Below are 14,012 nucleotides of genomic sequence, written 5' to 3' on the forward strand. Positions count from 1 at the left end.
TTCGTTTTTTGTAATTAAATGTTTTTGCAAACACAACAATATACTGGCAGGATGGAAATAAGAAGTATCACAGGTAAAACGCGACAGGAACACGCCACGACACTTATATGCCTCGGAACTAAAAAATATAATTATACATATAAACTTGTTTCGTAACAACTCAATCGTAATAACCACGTATACACAATAAATATTTACAACTTATAAAGACGTATAACGAATCTGATTAATATTAATTCAGTAAATAAGCTTTAATGCAATATATTGCTTAAATTAATAAACTATTTAACTCCTATATTACTTATTTTAATTATAATAATACAAAATGTATTTATTCATACATCTAAATCATTTCAATTCATTTAAAACTATATTTACCAAATTGATAAAACGACCGTTTATCTAATTCAACAAATTTTTGTGACACAAATACAATTATCCGATATGCATGCACACATGTATGCTTGGATGTGTGTGTGTGTGTGTGTTTGTTTGTACGTTTCAACTACATCGATTGACAAATCAGGAAAGAAATTAATCAATCAAACGACAAAAATTACGTTAAAGATAGTATAACAGAATGTGACACGGTATTTACATAAAAATACTTCGAATTTAACCGGAAGAAATATTCAACCAACCGGAATAATGAACGAATGTAATTGATACTATATGCTGATAAAGGATTGTTATAAATGGTATTTGCCTTAGCATTTACAATTATTGTTTACAAACAATCTATCTTCACTAAGCTAAAAAAAATTTCACAAAGGTTAATAAAGCTTCCCATTAGGAATAACTTGAAAATTAAATTTCTCCCATATAAAAACGATTCTTTATAACTAACAACTACTTACCACTAATAATTTCCATCTAAGATTTTTAATCATCTAATTTGTTACCTACATTTTATATAATTTCATTTTAATTCACTAACATATTAAGAAAAAACAGTTTGCTATGCTAAAATGGAAAACTAACAATTGCGGATTTTTTCATCGAATTAAAAATAAAAGAAATTATAAAATATCTTTGAGCTGACTGCTAGTAAACTTGCTGAAACAATATAAAGATTAATTGCGTATAATATGCAAACGGCTTTTAAACTAATAGAAGAGATCAAATTTCTTCCTATCAATAAGAATCATTTGCTACCAATTATACAAACATTTCGACAAATATTTCTCATTCCTCGTTTTAGTATCAGGAAAAAATTGGATATTCTTTATAAAAAAATGAGAAGTTAGCTTCAAAAAACATTCTTTATGGATATTAAAAAATTGCATTCTTCCTTCTCTATCGAAATTACATGGAAATTAAAATAGTTTTTGGACATTTCGGAAAAACGATAATAATTATTATTATTACAATCACAATAATATAAGTATTATGATTACTATTACTATTACCAACACTGCTATTAAACCCTTACTTTCTCACTATATTTCGTCCAGTATTTTATGAATAACTTAAATGACAACAGAGACGATTAATTCTTTGTCCAAGCTACTTTTTTCTTCTTACTACCATATCTAAGATCATTTACAAACAAAAAACTCCTGAAAGAAACAAAATGTAAGTTGAAAAGTTCTGAAAAACGGATCTATTAATAAAAGCTAAATGATAATCAAATTAAAAGAAGAAAGATGTTCCAGTATTAGATTTGAAGATGATATTGGAATATTCCTAATCAATTAACTCATTTCATTTTTTACTTACTTCAATTGAAATGACTAAACTCAAGCATATTATCAATACAAATTAACAAAATTGTTGATATTGAATTATCATTTAAAATACCATCGAATATTTTCTCAATAATGAAACAAAATTAATTACAAGAATGAAACAAGAAAGAAGCTCCTACAATTTACTATTTTAATAATTTTTACAATATATCATAACATTTTTCAACTTTATCATTTTAATCATAATATATTTCCTAATATTCCATCTACTACAAAATGATATATAACCTTATTGCAGTATGAATTAGAAAATAAACAAAGAAGAGAGAAAAAAAAAGTGAGAAATAAATTAAACAAACCTTACATAAAAAATACACCAAAACTGAAATATCAATGAAAGCTATCAGTTTAGGCTTGAAACATCTCTCATACATACTATTCTTCATTAAAGTTTCTGTCTTCATTGCAATATATATACATACACGTATAAGCGTGTGTGTGCATGTGTGCATGTGTGTACGCGTATGTATGTATGTGGCTGTCCATATGTTTATTAGTTAAGACAGCTGTTTTTTACTTCTATTTGTAAAGAAAAAAAGAATTAGTCGATTATGCATAAACGTAATGTAAACGTTTAAAATAACGAGCATTATACATCAGACATTCAAAAAAAGAAGAGGAAAATGAAGAAAAGCAAAAAAAAAAAAAAATTCGAAATAGGTCAAAAAGAGCAAAAAATATTGTAATATTATCATTTAAATTTTAATGAAATGAAAAAGATAAATAAAAGAGGAACAATTGCTGTATAAAGAAGTATGAAAAAAGAAAAAAACATTTTTTTTTTTTTTTTTTTTTTTTGTGAAGAGAACAAAAAAGAAGGAAAAATAAAAATGACACACGTTTGCATTTTTTTTCTGATCAATTACCAATCAAACGAATGTGAAGTTTAAAACAAATTATGCGATTGCAAATATTTATCTTATGCAAAAAAAATCCTAAAAAAGAAAAATTGAAAATCAATTGATTTTAAAATTAAAAAATTTTATAATCTTTTTAATGAAATCTTTAATATCAAGATTTTCTTACATTTTTAAAAGTTCAGAAATTACACAAATGATATCATATCATATATCAACATTTAACCAAATACAAATATAATCTTGAAATGTTAATCTTTCCGCATTTAGTCCTTTTTTTTAATTTATTTATATTATTTTTTTTTTAAAAGAATCTTTATCGCATAAATGTGAAAAAAGTACTTTACAATTGAGATTTGTTCATAAAAAAACATCAAGCACAAATGAGATTTGTTAATAAAAAACATCAAGCACATACATCATGTTTATCCTAGTTCTGTTATCCTCTGTTCACAAAAAAAAACTGAAAAAAATGCTTGAATTATATTGACGAGTACTACTACAAGCAAGCAAAAAAAAAAACCAGTTTTCGAACACTAATTCAAAGAAAAAAATTTATTCGCCTGAAATAGTATGAATTACGATTCCTTAAAAGAGGATAACTTTTAAAATTAAACTCAATTTTTTTAATCTACTTACTGAATCGTAAATTTCATGCTAACGCCTCAACAGATGTTTTGTAGAGATGATAAATATTACAACGAGAAGTAGTAATATGTCTCAGCTTTATATTTAAAAAAATAAATAAAAATGAGAATAAAGGACACGAAGTGTAAAATCAATTGAAATATTAAAACATTGTTGTAATGTATGTATAAATAAAGGTCAAAAAGAAGTAGGAAGAAATGAATAACAAGAGTTAATCAAGTGAATATACAAAATTAAACTTTTCATAGTTTTTTTTTCATTTGTCCTAGCAAAATTGTTTACTTCACATTTGTTAATATTTAGTTAAATTTATTTTCATTGAAGCGATAAAATTCTTTCCTCCCTTTTTCTTTTTTTCTCTACTTTTTGTAACACAAGCTAATTAATGTTTAAATGATAGTTTGATAAATTTGGTTCCTTTTATTTATAGCATTTATTTATCGTAATTTACTGTCTAGTATCTCAATTAGATTACATTCCGAAAGTTTTCGTGAAGGGATTTACAAATGATGTTAAAGAAAAAAGTCAATTTAAAGAAAAATTCTGAAACCATTTTAGAATCTAACAAGTCTCACTTACAGTTATTTCGCTGAAAATTGAAGTAAATATTTCCTGCCTGTAAAAGTCCTGAAAAACACCGAAATTTAGAAGGAAACCTTTTAAAAATTTTTTCAAAACATCCTTCAATATCTTTCGATAATAATTTACTATTTTACTGCTTAATAGGAATTGTACAAAGCTTCTATTCGTTTCACATTTCAATAATAATATGTTGTTAGGCTGATTGTATGAAACACATTGAAAGATTTTATTTCCCTCCATTATTCATTTTACCTGAAAGAATAAGCAAAAAAGGCACTCACCGAAGAAATCATTAAGATAGTTTGCAAGTTATGTCAGCAAATTAAGCTTAAATTGCTCATAACACTACTTAAATTATGAAATTACTTCCATGTATTACACCAACAATATGGTAAAGATATTGCATTTCATTGAAATTCTGATCAATAAAAACATTATACTTCCGATGACATTATTATGGTAGCAAGGTTTCCTATGACCTTTAATGATACCGCGAGAATGAAATCATATCTTCTCTTTTTCTTTTTCTCTCGTCCTTTATCAAATTCAAAAAATTTTACAAATACAAATAAACTATGAAACTCTACTTTCTGATCTCAGCAACAACTGCTCAATTATATTTGTTTTTCAATCTTTTTTACTTATTCATGTAGAAGGAGGATGGTCAGTGGATAATACAGTGTTAAAAAAAATAATGGTTGTTAATATAATTAATATAACTGTCTAGTTTGAAATTTTTAATCTATTATGTATGTTCGGAAAATTTTCTTCATATAACAAATCTATTCATTCTAAGTTATTTATTTAATGTAATACAAATACTGCCATTCTGACAATTGTTGCAACTAAGGTTTTAGTTGTTACAGCTATAAGCAAGCAAAAAAAATTTCAAAAAAAAAAAACTTTTCAATACGTTGAAATATATGCCACAAAGCGATCCAGTACCATTTCAAGACCACATTACTGTTCCACCAAAAGGCTTCTGTCACGTCAACGTTAAATGATAAATTAGCAATAGTTAAAAACTATATTAAAACTCTATCTAGAAGAACAGAGCTTTTAACATAACACTGCATGATTAAAGCAGCGAAATCTTAAACTAACTCATATGTCGAAATACACAAATACTGATGAAAGCTTATTAAAAACAAAGTAAAAGTAGAAGTAATGTATAGCGGGAAGTAAAAGGAGGGTACTCGAAAGTACAAAACATGTTGAACAATCTATTTATAAAAATTATACCTGTTTTAAACGAATGAAAATTTATACAGTCGAATGAAAGAAATAATACTGAGCTGCACAATGTTACGTAAGACATGTTATTTATAATCATTATAAAATTTGGAATAATCTTAACAAAACAAAAATTTTATTATTATAAATAACTTATGATAGCGAGGATAAATGTTAGGTTGGTCTGATCAAAAATTACCTCTGATCCTTTCATCTCTGCTACATAATTCATCGTCTCAGTTTTATTTCTTTCAAAATTTGTCAACAAACATAATATATTCCAAATTCCACATAAACCAATTATCGATTAACCACAAATTTCCTGAATGATTGATCAATCAGTTACTGACAAATGATAGCTTATCAATTATAAAATGATAAATTATCAATTATAAATTAGTCAGATATCAATGATCATTTGAACGAGAAAGTGAATTCCGAAAAATTTATTACATTTAATGACATAACTGATTATGTGGAACAGTATTTTTCTTAATAATATTTCATTACGTATTAAATTTTTAGAATATAACTATTACGAAAAAGCCATCAATGAAATGAAATCTTTTGCATTTATTTGCTAAACAATCTCAAACAAACTAATGTGTTTAAATATTCATAAAGAGAAAAGGGAAGCAAACGTATCTCTACACGCATCAATATAAACAATCTTGAACAAACGTCACTATACATGAGAATACCACGTAAAGTACACGTGACCCATATTTATGGCTACACTTTGATACCAAAAAAAATCATCGAAAAAAGAAAAGCCAAGTCTTAGATTCATGTGTGTATGAATAGTGTGTTGAGCTGTGCACCAATATTAAGGACACGTATATACACGCACGTACACGTATACCTAATCACATATGTATGTGCACACGTACGAACTGACACGTACCCCCAATACATACAATACCTCTTAACCAACCAACCAGTCAGACGTTATAACAATCTTCGAACACACTGCATCCAATCAATACATATTGGGCAGACAGACAGACGGACAGACACTGAATAGACAGACGTATCGTCTGCATGTGTGTGTGTGTGTGTGTGTGTGTGTGTATGTGTGTGTGTATGTGTTGTATGTATGTGTGTATGTGTGTGTGTGTGAGAGTATTTTGTCGGTTTATCTTTCCGCATGTAACACTTGAGGTTGACAGTAATACTTGGATGAATTTTCTGATCATAAGATTTACTAATTAGATTTTCATTGATTAAAAATTTTAAGCGTTTCAAATTAGTAAAAAATAAAGAAAAAGAAAATTATAAATTAGGAATTAATTAGAAATTTAAAGATGGATATAAATATAATAAGTTTATATGTATATATGATTTAACTAATAAGAACATCATTTATATGCTAAATATGAAATAATGTATTCCAAAATTGATTTAATTTCATTTCAAATATCGATTAAAAGACTTCTGGGATATTTTTACGGTTTTTTTTTTTTTTTTTTATTCAAAATTTGATATTTATCATCGCATGTGATTATTACCTATTAATATTAAGCAAAAAAATGGCGATATTTCGCATTTCTAGTATCTCGAAATAATGATGTAACAAGGAGCTTTTAATAATTAGATTTACATGTACGTAACCCTTTATAAAATGATACGTAACCCTTTATGAAATGATACGTAACCCTTCATAAAATGATACGTAACCCTTTATAAAATGATACGTAACCCTTTATAAAATGATACGTAACCCTTTATGAAATGATACGTAACCCTTCATAAAATGATACGTAACCCTTTATAAAATGATACGTAACCCTTCATAAAATGATACGTAACCCTTTATAAAATGATACGTAACCCTTCATAAAATGATACGTAACCCTTTATAAAATGATACGTAACCCTTTATAAAATGATACGTAACCCTTTATAAAATGATACGTAACCCTTTATAAAATGATACGTAATCCTTCATAAAATGACGCGTGATCTTTCACGAAATGGTACGTCTTTCTTCATAACATGATGCATAGCCATACGTGACCTTCCACGAAATAATGCATAGCTTTCATAAAATGATATGCAACCTTCCAAGAAAGGATACGTCACTTTTTACGAAATGATAACGAAATAAAAACAGTGATATAGCAGTTAACATGCGTAATCTAAATTATATACTAGAACATGACAAATTCACTTACGTAATCGAAATCTTGCGTAACCTTTCTGGGTCAATAAAATATTTATTTAATTGAAATATCTGCCAACAATATTTTGGTCAGTGATGAAAAACAAAAAGTTCTTTTTTCTTCTCATTTTGTAAGTAAATAAAAAAAAGAATGCGATGGAACTGATTTCAGCATAAATGATTGAAATTAAAATTGTGTTGTTTAAATTTATGAAATGACCTAATTTGTTGATTTATTTCACTCAATGAAAGCCGGTCAAATGCTTTCCCATATTATATTTATGAAAAGTTTAACGAGTACAATTTAATTGAGATACAATAATTGGCATTTAATTTTAATGTTGTTGATGATAATAATGATAATGGTGATAAACTTGATAATGGTGCTAATGGTCAATGATGAAGAAATTATTTCGAAGAGAAGATTGGACAACATTTGAAGATATGAAATCAATAGAAAGATTTTTCGATGATTTTAAAAATTTCAAAATTTATTCATCTTATCATACATGTAAACGAAGAAAATAATAATTCGATCATTTTAATAATAAGTTGGTATGATTTAATAATGTAATCAAAGTTATAGTAAAAAAATGGAATAATTGAATTAAAAAGATGTTGTGCTGTTTTTAAAAGCTGGCGAAAAAAAATAAACTAAAACGAAATGAATAATCTGATATAATTTATAGTACTTTTATATGATGTATTTCCTATCTAAACCATTAAATTATCATAATCAGTTATTTTTTCTTTCCAGTTGACAAACTTTCCGAATTTTTGTTTTATTCAATGAAATTACTAATTATACTTTGTAAATGTATCATTTTAATAAAAATTGTAAAGATATATAATAAGAAAGGATTTAATCATCGATCGACTTCCAATACAACATTTACGATATTAATTAATTATTATTCATTTGTTGTCGATTCAGCAGCAATTGCTGGCCATCTGGACATTATCGCTGGTCAGTTCAAATGTTCAGCCTACTGTTTCTAATTCAAGCTTCTATTATGATAAGATAATCTTTTTTTAATACTTTTGCTATTCTATTATGTTGTAAAAAATAATTCCTAAGTTATTACTAGCCAAAATAGGTCATAAATCAAAGTAACTAATTGAATTTAATAAAAATCTTCAAACTTTCAGCAAATTTAATCATTAATTTAAATAATTGAAATATGCTTCCATTTTGATAACGATAAACATTTTGAAGATTAGTTAATAATTTTTATTAGGAATAATCAAAGTTTGAGATTTTCTTGTTTTTTTTTTTTTTTTTTTTTAAATCTTGATAACTGCAACAACAGAGTTTGACGCAAAAAGAAAAAAATGTGACATAAAAAATATCTGATAAAAGTAATTGAAAGAAGAAAATAGATAAAATCTGACAGAATTTTTTTCCAACTTTTAATTTTGAAAAAAAAAAAAACAAATTTTAGGAAGAAAAAAGATTCTGCTGGAAGAAATGAGATTTTAGGAAAATGAAAAATTATATCTTAATATATTATCGGTAAAACATACCCAAATAATTACAAAAGGAAAGATAATTAATTATTAATATTAATTAGAAACAAGCGAAAATATTTAATATTACAAAAAAAGCAATAAGCTATTGCATTAAGATTATGAAATTATTTTAAGAAAAACGAAACAGTTTGTTTTTACAATTTTTCCATTATCATTTAAATGGACAACAAGCAGAAGGATTTGAATGAGAATTGATAAATTAAATTTAAAAGTTACAAAAAAGGAAAAACTAAGAATTAAATTTGTGAAAAAGATCTTTTGGAAGTGAAAAGTTCTTTTTTCTCCTTTCTCTCTTCCCTCTTCTATTTTTAATTTTTTTAAACAAGTGTGTTGTATGTAAGAGAAAAAAGTAAGAGAGAGAGAGAGAGGAAGAGAGGGAAAGGAAAGATAAAATGAAAAAAATTAGAGGGTTAATTAACTTACTGTTAATGCAATTGATCTTTTTAAGAATTACGGAAGAGAAATTTTTCATCCTACTTCCTTTTTATCTTTTTTCTTTTCCTTTTTATTATTTGTTTATTTATTTATTTATTTCTTTGTTTGTTTGTTTATTTATTTGACCAATTGTTTATTTCTTCTTATTAGTCAAACAAGCGGCAACAATTTTGTAATAAAAGCTTTTTTCATCAGTAATGATTTCTTCAAATATTTCTTCCTTTTTCAAATCGTTTTTTTTTAAATATTTGTCTTTTTTTGATCTTAGTAATATTTTAGGTCAAATTAGATATCTTATTTCAGCCAAAAAAAAATCACAGTCATTAAAGTATTCTTCATTAGCATAACTACTAAATAATGAAAGTGCAATATTTTTAAATCTTTTCAATTTTAAATTTAAAGGTTTTTTTTTTTCTTTCGAAGAAATATTTAAAAAAATAATATAATGATAGAAAATATTGATAATTATCCAAAGCATCATCAAAACACGCATAATTTCATACACTAATAGGAATCGATAATGAGTATAGCTAATCTGATCTGAATCAATATGTAATTAACCTGAAATCGACATGTACATGTATAAATGATATATCAGTTATTCTGTTTTCTTTCTCATTTCAGTTCCTTAAACAATAAATTCTCCGTGAAATATTAATTATTTCGTTTTTCTCTTCGTAGTTCACTTTAATTCGTATTTTATCCAATTTATCTATAATTTATGAATAATTTATGCACATTAATTTATTTGTAACAATAATTTATGCAAATGAGTGAGAATGGAAAAAACAGACGAACAAAGGAACTGTTTAAAACTTTTTAATTATTTCAAATAATCTATCGAATTAATTGTTTCTCAACTTTTTGCTAGAAATAGGTCTAGCGTGATTCAACTGATTTCAATCTTAGTGTAATGAATTTGTCACAATTTAAAAGACCAAAGATTGTAAAGGTTGTAAAATTTGAAATTTGTTCTATCTTAAAGTTTCAACATCAAATGATTTGATCAGTTTTCTCACATCATATCCTAACTAATTCATACTAATTTATAAAAAAAAAAAAAAAACTGATAATTGTCTCTAACAATTTTAGTAACAATTTTGGCTTGAAACGACGATCAGTACTGGATGAATAATTTGAAAATGTAGAATTTTTTTGATAAATTTAAAAATTTTTTAAAAAATTCAAAAAGATTTGAATTAAATTTTAAAAAAAAAAAACTAAAAAATTTCGGTTAAGGAAATTGTTTCATTTTAAAATTGTATAAATACATATAATATATGTTATATTTCTATACTGTTAAATGAATCTTTTTTAAAAAAATGATTATGAAAATAAAAAATGATTATGAAAATAAAACAATATTTTATTAAAACATGAAAATATTGATTAATTTGTGAAGGTTAATTTTAACTTATTTTAATCTTAAAAGGAATAAATCTTAGAATATTTTAAATCAGAACAATTTCAACAAATTATAGAAAGGAAACAATCACAGCATGTTGTAAACCGGAACATTCCTAATATGCCATAAACCGGAAACAAACTATACAATCCTCTATGATCATCCATATTTATTCACTTTTGTTATGAACAGGAAATGAACAATTGTTGTTCAATTGCGCTCAATGACTTATTATTGGAACAGTGTACAAATTCGTACACAATTTGTTCCATTTATTAAATTATTTAATTTGGAAGAATGAAATTGTCTTTAACGAATTACTTAAATTATAATTATTATATATAAATTATATGATGAAATTAAATGGAAGTGAGTAAATTATTGTAAAAATTGTGCAGAAATGATGAAAAAAATTATTTCTTATACATTCATTTTAACATAGTTTGAAGATATTTTAAAGATTATTTTATAATTATAATTTAGCTTTCAATATAAAAATTAATAATTCGAAAACAAAAGAGAGGGAGAGAGAAGCAGAGAAAGGGACTGGAAGGAAATTTGTTTTCATAAGATTTGATTTAAAAATAACTACAGATTGATTTTTTTATGATAAACTAAAATGATATATTTCAAATTCATTAATTTCTTTTTCTTTTTCAAACATCATGACACAAAAGTTCAGTATTTTTAAACTAAACTTTCACAATTTTTTAATCTCACACTTAATTAGACTATCGATAATTAGCTTTAGGTAATTAAATTATTTTAGAAGAAAAATAAAATAATTATAAGACTATTTTTTAAAAAAATAATAATTACTAAATTATTTTGGTAAATTTTTTTTTAAAAAATAAAAAAATAGTCATTAAATTACTTTTTTAGAAAAAATTTTTGAAAAGAATAATGGATATTAAATTATTTTATCAAATTTTTTTTAGAAATTATTTTAGCACATAATTGCAAGTTTGTCATGAACAATTAATTTTATCGCTTAATGTTAAGCTTTTATTTAATAATGTGTTATAAATTATAATAGAAGAAATTGAATCTAAATAATACTTCAAAAAAAGAAAAAGAAAGAAAGAAAGCGATAGAAAAAGACGAAATTTGCACTTAATTACCAAAAAACAGTTAGTCATTAATAAAATGATATCAAAAAGAAAATTTAGCAAGAAAATTAATTATACTAGGAACTTAAAAGCAAAATAAATGATAAAGTGAATGAGAAGGCATATAAAATAAATTAATTAATAATAAAAATTAATAATAAAAATTAAATAATTAATATTTGCGCAAATGTGATAATTTTATATGTGATTTATATGTGATAATTTAATTTCTTAATATTAAGATTTATACTTAATATATTAATTAACATCCTAATATTTTTATCTGCTAATTACTTACGCCTAGTATGTGCATTTTTTAATCACTATTAAATTACTTCAATTGAATAACTGTTAACAATTAAAATAATGTTAGATGTAATTAATTACACAGAATAAGTTCTACTTAACGAACATTGCTATTTACTCTATCACTTATATATATATATATATATTTACTTAAATACTTATACTTAATGAGTTTATGCATCTAATAATTAATCGTAATAATTAGTACGCATCGTTGGCAATTAATTATACCTAATGAATGTATTTAATTATTTCTATACTTTATATTCATTTCTTGTCTAATATATGTGTGAAGTAATTATGTATGCTTAATATATCTTAATGTCGATTTAATAACTTAATTTAATTCATTAATATTAAGATTTATACTTAATGTGTTAATTAACATCTTAATATATGTAGGTGTTCATTATTTACATCTAGTATGTATATTCGCTAATCACTTATATTTTTATATTTTAAACCAAAACGAACTTCTAAATGCAACAATTCTTACGTTCACTTTTTCCATGCCATTTTTAATTTTTAACCAAATATTTATCTGATTCCGATTCCGGTTTTCATTCCATAATAATAATAATAATAATAAACCTTTCTTCAGTATTAAAACCTTCACTTTCTCTAAATAATAAAATTTTTAGTATTCAGAAAGCATCTTTTTTTAAATAAATATTTTTCTCTTGTTTCAAAATTTGTTTTTCTTCTTTTTTCAAATTTTATAAAAATTTAAAAAATAATAAAATTTCCATCCACTCTTTTCTTAGCTATTCTAATGATGCATATATGTTTATCAATTTAGTAAGAAATTTTAGATTATCAATGATGATGCACTTCACTATTTTGAAATATAAATGTATTGGTCAAAAGAACGAACAAAGTGAATTAAATTAATTGACCTAATCTTTAAATCATTAAATTTATTACTTGAACTGACAGCAAAATTTGCATTTAACTGATATTTTATGAAGAAATAAAGTCCTTTGATGTTCAAATAAATTTACGTTAAGAATATTTTTTGATATTAGTATGAAAATTATTGAATCAGTCCATCTCAAAATCTCATATGAGAATTATAGAATCGAGCCAAAATCCTTGGATTAATTCCTGAAGCAATCGATAATTATATAAAAATTATAAAATCAAATTCTTGAATCAATTCCTTATCTGCGGCTGTCATATGAGAATTATTCTTCGAATCAACTGATCTCACATGGGAATTGTAATTTTGGATCAATCGATCTCATATGAGAATTATGTCCTCAGATCAATCGATCTATATGTTATTGATTTTTTAAGAAATAAATCTCAAAACTACACCAAACAATCATTTATCACACTCTTATCATATGGCCTTATCAAATATATTAATTACATTATCACATTAAACGGCAGCTTATCATTCTTTCGTTCTTTTTCCTTTGCTTCATTCTAAAATGAACAAAAAAAGAATGCGTTAACACGCGGAAAGATAAGTGAGTGAGTGGAAGGAAGGAGCGAAAGTGAAAAGAAACTGTAAAACAAATTAAAAGAAAATCAATCAAATAATCAATAAATCAATCAATCAGCCAATCAATCAATCAACCAATCATACAATACGAATCGCATTAACATTGCATCTTTTGAATAATAATAAGATAAAAGAGAAAGACTGAAAAAGAAAGATAAAGTGATAACATATACACAATAAATGCACATTAAACAAAGTTGAGCAGAATTAAGCAAATTTCATTTCTGTTTCACTTTTCTTTTGCTCAATTACCTTTTTTGAGGTAAAAATACGTTTACGTTTGCGTAAGTTACGTCTAATCATGTAACTAATATATGAATGATTGAAAGAATGAATGAATGAATGGATATGATAAAAGTGATAAGATAATTCTGAGACATTAAATAGCTTTTAATAATGATTAAATAAGGCTAGGAAATATTCATTTAATATTCAAAAATGCAAGAGGCACTAAAATTAAAATCAAAATCAGAATCAAATATTAATTTTCT

The sequence above is a fragment of the Brugia malayi genome (genome assembly GCF_000002995.4).
Source record: "Brugia malayi strain FR3 genome assembly, contig: Bm_v4_Chr3_scaffold_001, whole genome shotgun sequence".
Classification (NCBI taxonomy): Eukaryota; Metazoa; Nematoda; class Chromadorea; order Rhabditida; family Onchocercidae; genus Brugia; species Brugia malayi.